At 46.4% G+C, this 10,198-nt stretch overlaps 1 protein-coding gene across 1 annotated transcript in view; it reads left to right on the top strand.

The window, feature by feature from the left end:
• The first annotated feature begins 244 nt into the window (after nucleotides 1-244).
• Nucleotides 245-10,198, top strand: part of LOC103924315 (liprin-beta-1-like) — an 84,112-nt gene continuing 74,158 nt past the window's right edge. Inside the window, exon 1 of the mRNA XM_009332809.1 lies at nucleotides 245-317. The gene's annotated coding sequence lies outside the window, so the exon portion shown is untranslated. The remainder of the gene's footprint in view (nucleotides 318-10,198) is intronic.

The raw sequence follows: 10,198 nt of genomic DNA, 5'->3' as shown, positions 1-10,198 counted from the left end.
GAAATACTGAGAGAGAATGTTTCTGGGAATTATTTGGAATAACAACCTCATTTCCTCTTGGTACATCAGTTGTCATCCTTTAATGTTTTGGTATTGGCTTTTTTTAAATGCTGTTATGTATGTCATCCACTGTGCTTCCTGTATCCTGTGTTACTTGATGATAAACTTTTGTAAGATATCACTGTTAAGTTGCCTCAGACTTTGTAGTGATTAATTAAATTCTTTATTTCTCTCTTTTCAGTGTCAGAAGTTTATATGCATCAGTGGTACTTGCTCGAGAGTGACAGCAGAGATCAGCATTAAGTCTGTTCCTCTGGGTGAGTAATCTAACCCACCGCATCACTGATGTCTAATATCTACATATCTGCTTGTTTTTTTGCTTGATACCTTACACAACAGCTCCTTTAGGCTTTTATTTCAAATGTTATTAAAATGATGCTGTATACGGCTTCCAGCAGGAGCTGTAGAAGAATGTCATGCTGCTTCTGCTTGTATAGACATCCATTTATCTGGTATCTTTTAAAGGATAGCCATCACTTAACACAGTCTGAACTGCTGTTTAGATTCAGGGAGGCTTTCCACATTTTAAAGACAGTGGCTTTGGAGTTAACATATGGACTGTGGCAAAGTAATGAAGTATATTTTGATTATCCAAGAAATAAAACTGAAATGACCACTGGAGCTGTTCTGTGGCATATGATGGGCTCAAGCAGTGCCAGTGCTTCAGTACGAGGCCCACTGGACTTCCCATGCCTGCGTGATGCAGCTGTGCTGTGCATGTGCAGTTAATCTGACTTGGCAGGTCTATGGCAACGTGCAGAGAAGCTGCCAAGAGCTTTCAGATTACGGGGGCAAGTTTATGTGAAAACGCGTTCAACAAAATAGACTATCTGTTGCATTACCCCTTGGAAATGGCGCAGTTTAGTTGACTTCAAGGAGCGGCATTTTGCATTCGGTCTAGACTGATTGGATTCAAGTAGCCTAGCGCATGTCAGAGCTGGCAGCCTTGTCTTCGGAATGGTTATGCTTCATCTACTTTGTTTTGGATATTACAGTATGATCTAGCATGATTAGCGTCCTGACTTCCAACTGGCTCTTCATGTGGAGAGCTGGGTCAAGTTGCTGCATCTGCACTTCAGCGGTGCACCCCGTGGCTGGGATGTGCTTGCCTCGTAACACCACTGCTGAGGTCCCAGCTGCTTGCTGGGTGTCTCCTTCTGACTCATGTGGTTGCTCTGTTTCATACTGTGTACAAACGCTTGCCAAGACCCGCATCTCCTAGTATGCTGCATCCTTCATCGTGGCTTGCTGCCCTCCAACTGCTCTCATGTCTGAAACCCTCATCCTTGTCTTATCACTGGATGAAGAGCATGGCATTTGCTTGTACCATCCTCTCTGAGGTGGTGTGTGTTAGCCTGCCGGAGAAGCAAGTGTACCTCCTTTGCTGTGATGTATCTACATAAGGCTCTGGCCACTTACTTGTTCACCTGTCCAGGGCCCTTGACATTCTACCTATGTCAGCTGTCAGCTTCTGTCCCACAGCTGTACTGGACAGTCTTCTCGACTGCTGTCTTCGTGCTTCATAAGACTGTCTCCCCACTCCAGCTGGGACTTGCTGCCTTTTTGTCTGTGCTTTCTTTGGTGGATGGGTTGGATCCCCCTCCTGTTCCCCCACACACCATGTGCAGCTGCAGCCCGCGCACCCTGATGTTCCCTGTGCTGCCTCGGGGCCGGCTGAGATGGTCAGTGGTGGCTGCTGTTCCTCACAACATTTAAAAGCCTGTGACCCAAGAGGGTGCCCACCTTGCATGCACAGGTTTGCTGACAGAGACGTTGGGCTTTGGAGAGGACAGCAAGTACCTCCTCTGCTGCCCGGGACCGATGCCCCGTGTGCTGCCGCGGAGGGCTCGGGGCTCTCCTGGTTTTGGTCATTGCTGCTCCCTAGTGCCGTCCTGCATCCCTAGCCGTGCTGCAGGCCCGCAATATGCGAGGACTGGTGTCTCATTTAAACTGTTATTTCCCTTCTCTTCCTCCCTTTGGAGTGCCTCTTCTTGGACCTCCCACCCTTCCCACAGTAAATCACTGTGTGTGAACTCTCTGTGGGATTCACAGGCTGCCCAGGGTCTCGCACTGGACCTGGAAAGAAGTGGGTGTTGTTCCCTGTTTGTCAGGAACCCTGAACTCCAGTGCCAAATGCTTTTATTCCCTGGGTTTTTAGTCAGAGGTCTGCTGGCTCCAGCAGTGGTTATCACCTATTGTCTCCTATTCTGGTCACATTTCTTCATTTTTATTGCTGCTTATCAGAGTTGCTGGGATTACACTTCAGCTGGCCCTGCACTTCAGCTGGATTTGAGTCAGTTGTGGCTGTAAAAACATTGTTAAAAGTCCGATGTTGGCTGGAAGCCACGTTCTGCTGGATGTGTGTTTAGAGACTTTCAATCTGCTGGCATCACCATGCAAATGTCTTGCCTTCACTGGAAGTCTCTACCTCTTCACTCTCCAGATGCTGTGCTGGTTTCCCCTCCCCAGGAGCAGCAGAAGTTTTGGGACCTAAATCCGCTTTGTTTTCCCTGTCACTTGTGCTGTTGCTCCTGGGAAGGGGTGCGTGTCCATGTCCATCCTAGGCTGTAGTAGCAGGTGCTCAGTCCTCCTTTCTCCGTTCCCATAGCTCTGGTACTGGCGTGTTTCTGGTATTTGGAGGCATGCTGTTCAAGTCAGACCCGTTGCCCTCAGCAATCGGTCCGGAAAGCTGGATCTGATTTCTCCGGCTGCTGCTTGCTTTCACCATTAAACAAACAAATAAGAGCCTCTCCTAACAAGATGGCAAGAAATCCCTGTGCCTGACTCAGCATTGACAGGAGCAGTGGGCTGTGTTTCAGGCTTCTGTCTGCTTCTCCCAGCCAGGGGCAGGAACACAGGCTTTCTCCTTGTGTTGCACCAAGTTCAGCCCAGATGTCTGAGCTCTGATCTCGCCACACAGAATACGCCGATGTGTTTCAAGTGGAGTTTCGGTGTCTGCCTGCTGCCTCTATTTAGCCATAGAAGCATGGATTCCCATCCTGTTGTTCCCTCCCTAGCAAGCACTGTGTTAAACATGGTGCTGACAGTCCAACCATGGCCCACGGTAAGGCAATGTGTATAAATAATCCAGAGAAGCTAAATAAGGCTTTTAAGATAAGACTTAGCAGAGAGAGCTGCTTTAGTGTGGTGCCATGAAGACACAAAAACCTGGCTATGTCCGTGTAGCCAGATCCAATCATAATTCCTGCGGCTGCTGCTCTTTCCTAGCAAAATCTGTGTAGATTTTCAGGTACCTCTTCACCTCGCTCCACCAGTTCTTGGGACTGCTTTGAGTTAAAGTCTGCACTCAGTGGCAGCAGATTGTCTGGGTGTCCAAAGCTGAGATGGAGCATGCACATGCAGCACTGAAATAGCACATGTCCAGTCCACTCTGTTACAGGGTCTGTGTGCAAAAGGCAAAAATTAGTATTTGTTAGGGTTTTTTTTTTTTCCCAATGTCACATTGAATATGGGAGGGAAAGAAGTACAAGGCTACTTCTGTGTATGTCTCATTGTGTTTATTAGCACTTGATGATGTGTCCTGCAGGGTCTAGCCCACACACAGCTTCTCTTGGGCTTTTAATAGTTGTGCTAAACTGAAATATGCTCAAAATAGTAATAATTTAAATCGTTTCCCCAGAGCCTGTGGCTGCTTTGTATGTTTATGGGAGGTGTAACACTGCCTGCAGTTGGGGCGCAGGGGGGCCCCAGGCCACCCCCAGTCCCATTCCTGCCTGGCTGCTGGAGCAGAGGGGTTGTGGTGTGCGTGCCGGGGCAGGCATGGGACACAGGCCCATTGGGGCCAGGGCACGGGAGTGTGGCAGGCGTGGGGCATGGCACGGCTCACGCTGCCACAGCTTCAGGGTGTGTAGTACGGGGGTATTGCCTTCATGGTGATGTGTTACCCGAGACTGCTGCACAGCAAAGGGTCCAAGTGCAAGGTAAAATTCCTCATTTGTAGGAAATGTGGTGCCTTCCCCTTGCTCAGACCTCCTCCTGCCATAACCCAGTATGTTGTCAGAGCAGTATTAGGGCATTAAATGACGTGGGGGTTCTGACGTGAAAGGCCAGTTTTGACCTGACTCACTGCTGGGTTCGGCAAGAGTTAAAACCGCAGATCTGTGTGTTTATTTTTGAGTTAACATTTCTCTTTTGTGAATGATACCTCCTCTCCCGTGTAAGCCCGTCAGCTGAGCAATGATCCTCAAACTGGAGAGGATGGGGAAGGAGAGTGCCACCCTGGCAAGCGTTGGTGGGGATGGAAGGAGGGAGGATTCTTCTGGTTGTTTTTTCCTCCCTTTCTTCAGAGAGGCAATATTGCTGCTTGCAGAAAGCAGTATATTATTACCCTTTTGCTCTTCACATTTTGTGTGATGTGGTTTGGGTAATGTTAATGTAACTTAATGTTATGCTCACCCACAGTACTGATGGTGGCTCTCTAATATACATAAATCTCTGCAGAGAGAGAGGGAGTTGTATTTTTCTGTAAATCGTTAGCATACTGCCCTGTTTATCTAGCATGTGATCTCTCTGTTGCTCGCTGCATTTCCGTGCCTCCCTCCCATCCGGTCCTTTTTATTTAATTGACTTTCCCAGTCCTGACAGTCACTTTATATTCAGAAAACATAAATTCATCCCCCACAAAGCTTTCAAATCTAATTTAATTTCTTCCCGTACTTCTTGGAGAAATTATTTTTGCTCTCTTCAAGACTGAGAAAGTACATTTTCCCTGTTTATTTAGGCAAGCTTATTTTTGTCTGCAGAAACCTGGGCAAATGATACGTTTCTTTTCTTGCATTTATAACCCTGTGAGGCTTATGTATTGGGAATAATCTTTGTGAGCTGGAAGAAGATTGTCCAATCTGTTTTAAGATGTCCCACTTTCTGAGTACTGCATCTCATTAGGAATACAGTTGGCTGTTTGCATGGCTTTTTTTCTTCCCCTATATAGCTTGGGGGAGAAAAAATATCATTTCATCATCTAGTAATAATGCTTGGCACTTTGTTTGCATCTTCAAAGAACTATACGGCTATGAATGGAATAATTTCTATAACATTGTGTAGTAGTTTCTAATTATTATTTGCCCCATTTTACAGATGGGGAAAATGAGTAAGAAGTCAAGTGATTTTAGGCCATGAGAGAAGAAGCAAAATCAACTTGAGGTCCCGGCTCCCTGACTCGTACTAGAACAGCACCACACCTCTTTCTTGTTTAAACTAAAGTGGGGGGGGGAAGGAAAGTTTGATTCCCATCAGCAACAAAAAGAAAGGGAGAGCTGTTTGTCTTTAATGATCTTGCCTAACCTTGTTAACTATTTAGTTAAGTGCGTTTGGTGGTGGTGGTTTTTTGGTGTTTGTTTTAAAATACATTGTCTAACTTACTGATGTGGTTGTCACTTCTCAGTGTGTGGTTGGAGGTATGCGAGGAATTGTCTGTAGTTTATAAAGGCCAAGCAGCGTGTGAATTGAGTTAGGGTTGTTGGGGAGGGCGTTGCTCACCTCCCACCTGCTGAGGCATCTCTCTGCTCCTTCCCTCCTCTTCCCCCTTGAACCAGAAGCAGTGGAAACCTTTTATGTAGTACTTGGAAGTGGTGTCCCCCTGCTCTTATTTTCCAGCTGAGACCGAGATGGGAAAAGTGAGGCATCCTAAATGGGGACTGTGTTAACATGCAGCGTATATAAAAACTAATCCTCCTTGTCTCACCTACCACATGCCACGCTAGGATTTTTTTTTTCCCCCCTAGTGGGCTCTAGTGGAAGTTGTTGGCTCAGAGTGGTGTCTGGGATTACTTCATTTGCAGAAATAATTTTATACAACTGCACTAGGCTATAGGGCTTGGTGTGGATTTACAGCTGCTTAATTAACTGACAAGACCCCCAAATGTGTTGCGTGCCATATAGAAAAGGTGGGTGCTGTAAGTAGTGAACTGTGGAATTACGAACTGTGTTACAGAGGAAGTCATGGTAACAATATTGTTGACTACTTGTTCAAAGTTAGTTAAAACTTCTTTTTTCAGGCATTTTGGCTTTTTACAAAGGTGCTTTGGAGCACCGGGCAGCGCTAGAGCAGTTTAGTCCTCTTGGGGAGGACAGATAATCTGCTTGGTGAGAAGTGGCTTGGTGCAGAGGAGCACGGAAATCACGTGAATAATTTCTTCATCTTTCCTTGGAAAAATCCCATGGCTGCTTCTCCGCAGGTTCTCAGAGGTTCCCTGGCTGCCTTCTGGCTGGCTTCAGATGCCTTGTTTGATAAACTTTCTGGCAAAAGTCTTGCATGACTTAACACAACTTTATTCTGGGCATGCCCTGCTAGTGAAGGCGGTGGAGAAGGCAGCTGTCTTCAGCCACGCACTCTTATCTGGGGATGCAAAACTTTGCTGAGCCTTTTTTAGGGGCTCAGGATATAACTCCAAGATTATATTTAGTTTTCTGTTTCTGATGAGTGGGACAGATATCCTGATGCCTTAGATGAGACCTTCAACGATGGACAGCAGCACCAAGGTATCATAGCCAGTATTTTTTTTCTTTTCCTTTGAATTTCTTATGTAGCTGATACCTCATTTGTACATGCTCCCTTCCAGCGCAGCAGAGCTGTACTGAGCCATGGCATGCTCACAGCGCTCTGGTTTCATCCAGTGTTTCTCATGATACCCAAATTGCTGATTACTTGTCAGCTGATTTTTTTGAGGAGCTGTATGTGGCTTTCCATGAATCTGGATGTTTTTCCCTTGCTGGGCTTGGAGAGCCATCCGGGCTGGGCTGGGACCTGGACTTTGCAGCAGTAAGTGCAGAGCAGCTGGTATGCAGGCTTTCATGCTTTACTTGCAGGGTGCGAGTACTTGTGATGGTGTCTTTGTGTGTCTCCTTTGTCATCTGACAACTTCTCTCACTAGACTTTGATTTCAGCTGCTTAGAAGAAATGTCAGCAGCTCAGTGTGTGGGGAGCTGCATGTTTGCCTTGGGCTGTTTTGTTGTGTTTATTTTTTTAATTTTGTGTTTTGTAATTTTTTGAGGTATTGCATCCAAAAATGGTGAGTGCTTCCAAGGATATGTTCAGGGCGAGTTGCTCAGATCACTCTGATACCCTTACCAAGGAATATTTTTGAGATACTTTAGTATCTCTGTGTGTTCCTTAGGTATTTGAATTTAAGAGAGGGAGGGAGCTACCTGACTATCTGGATACTTCTTCCTTCTCCTTTTACCCCCAATGCATATCCACCAAAACTTGGGTAACTTCTCAACTGTGAGAAGAATTGCATGTCCTTCTGCTCGGCAGAGCCTTGAGAATTGGATGCTGTGCCTGGCCCGGCGTGGTGGCTGCTCCTCGGAGCACCATTGCCCCAAGGTCCAACACAGTAGTCGCGGGGCTGAAAAGGACTTTCTCTGCCATCGCCTGTTTGTGGCTGCGGTTGTGCCAAGCACGAGAATGGAGGGCAGGGTTGTTTGGGATGGGGTGTTTTGTTTTGAGGTGGTTTTTTTTTCGTGCTTCCTCCTAACTGTTTGCAAGCAGCAAAGAGAAGGGAGAAGCTGCCATGTATTAAGGGTTGATTGCAAATCACAAACGTCATGGGCACTCGAGGGAGTAGGAAAGTATCAGGAGAGGGAAAAGGGTAGTGGGAGAGGGGACATCAGCTTGAATGGAAGGAAAGAAGAAGTGGGAGATGGCAGCCAGAAGGTGATTATGGCCAGAGGGAAACAGGGGGCAGGTATTGGGATAGGTACCTGAGCCAGTGTGGTTCCCCATGGTGAACTTGATTACTACCCTCCCCGGTTTTATTGGTATAACTAAGAAATTCCATTCTGAAATAACATAAGGGAACACAGAGTATTTTTTCACTTTCAAGATCTTAAGTTTGCAACTTCCGCGTTAAACCTGCCCGCCCAACAGCCCATATCCCCACACCCTCACGTGCAAACCTTGCATGATAGCTGGACTTCTTGTTGCCCCCTTTCTTAGAGTTTCACCTGGCATAGTATGTCTGTAGTAATGTGACTCTGGGATTCGGGGTGAGTTTGGGAAATGACTACGATTACAGTGACAGGTGATGATCTTTGATCGCAAAATTTAGTGGTATGAGTCAATGTTTAAGGGAAGCCATCTCACCTACTGCTTCAGGAGGAAGCTGTGTTGTGCCGTGGGGTATGCAGGATGCCAGCAGGCATGTGCCTTCCCTTGGGACCGGCTGGAGCATCCCTGGACTGGGAGGCAATGGCCCAGGCGTGCGGACGGCTCTTGCCGAGAAGGGCTTGGATAGGGCTTTTTTTTTGCCTGGAGCATCAAACTGCTGTCAGAAAGCGCTGGGAACTTTTAATGTCTTAAATGGAAGAACAGTTGTTGTCACCTTTTCAGCTCTCCTTACAACAAATTGGCTTACAACAGCTTCTCCGTTTCTCCTGTTTTTGAAAGGCTGAGTTGACGCTGACCAGGTTTGACAAGTGATAACTGGGAACCCTGGCTGTGTTCTCTTTTGTGATTAAAGCTGTAAGCTGGCCCTTTTGAATTTAACAAGGCAGCACCTTCCAGGTTGAGGTATCTGGAAAATACCAAGGAGTAGGTGACAAGGTGTGAAAGGCAAGGGCTGCTCTGAGCAGCGAGACTGCTCCAGAAATCTGCTGGGAGCGGAGACTGGGGACGGAGCAGTGCTCCACTGGTAGCGACGGCAGCACGAGTGGTGCTGGTTACAGCTAGAGATGGGCTGAAGCAGGAGCTCTGTGTTGAATCTCCCCAAGCCTTTCCATTTGTCTAAGGGGGGCTCAGATCCATACTGCATGAAATTGATGTTTGTCTCAGCCTGCTTATCTGCTGGCCAGCCCATACACTCACTCCCAGGTGCTCTCTTATCTTAAAACTGGAGATGCACCTGAAATTGTCCTTTCAGGATTTGGAAGCTTTTTTGATAAAGCTGTCTGTCTGCAAGCATTTTCAAGGACACGTCACACTTTGAAATCATGGTATTAAAATAATTGCCTTTGAAATGAAGGGAGGGTCATGTGCCCTACATCAGAAATTCCTCTTTAGTGCTTATTAATCCGGTATATAAATGTCATGCCTTACATCCACAGGGTGTTTATATTAAATTTTAGCTGTATCAGTATCTCTTACTCTTCAGAATAAATGCCATATAATCTGGTTATGAGCAATATTCTTAATTTAGATACCAAAAATAGGACATAGACAAATCTGAGTTACTGTAAGAAAGTAGGAGAGGAAATAGCCTTGCCTCATGAGGGAAGATCAAATTCCGTTGAATCATCTGGTGTTTAATGTAATGGTAAGGCCAGAGAATTTAGTCTGTTTCATTAGGATAGCACAACGATTGCAATATTTTCTCTTATCTTTGTTTTTTTTCTGAAGGCCTGATTCTCCTCTGGTATACCTGTGCTGAGGTGTGTAACGAGGCGGTAGGTTGGGAAGCATCCTTTCTTCTTTTTCCTCCCCCCTGAGCAGATCAGTGCACACTGATTCGAGGTACATAAAGCAGTAGGGACTTAGGCTTATCCCCCACCACCAAACGCCTGGTTTGAGGGAGATGGAGTTGTTCCTCAGAGACCTACAGTGAGCAGCACTGACAAGGACAAGATGTGCATTTTGGGAGCGGAATCATCCTTGCTGTGGCAGGTGGGCATCATCCAAGAGCTCGGAAGTCTGAAACGCCTTCCTCGCTTGACCAAGCCAATGGTCCTATTCCTGGAGGAGATTTATTTTCTCATACCCTTAGTAGCTGTTTATATTAAATAATGACAATGAAACTAATAATCATTTAAGCATCAATAGCTAATAGTAATCAGTACCTGGTAAACTAACAAAACTGATATTGCAGGCTGTCCCTGCACGTTGATGACTGAGTGGCCAGTGTTTTGCTCCTCACCATGAGTGGCAAAGGCTGTTAACTTTTAGCGAAGCTGCTGTCTGTGTGCTGGGCAGGTGGATGAGCTTCCTCCCAGACTTCCAGTTGCTTCGGTGGAGGCTTCCCCCGGCTCGTTCCTTCTGCCGGCGCAGCTTGCTCTCCCAGCCTGTGAGCTCTCTCATACGATAGAGCAGCCCTGTTTGCCCTGATTCACTGAGTATTTTTTGTTTTGTTTTCTGTGTGGAGCCAAGCTTATGGGTCACAGTGGTTCTATGTATCCTTAAGTAAAT

The sequence above is a fragment of the Pygoscelis adeliae genome, unplaced genomic scaffold (genome assembly GCF_000699105.1).
Source record: "Pygoscelis adeliae isolate BGI_AS28 unplaced genomic scaffold, ASM69910v1 Scaffold38, whole genome shotgun sequence".
In the NCBI taxonomy this organism is placed as follows: domain Eukaryota; kingdom Metazoa; phylum Chordata; class Aves; order Sphenisciformes; family Spheniscidae; genus Pygoscelis; species Pygoscelis adeliae.
Note: the sequence above shows the minus strand (reverse complement) of the source record. Positions and strands in the feature narration are given on the sequence as shown.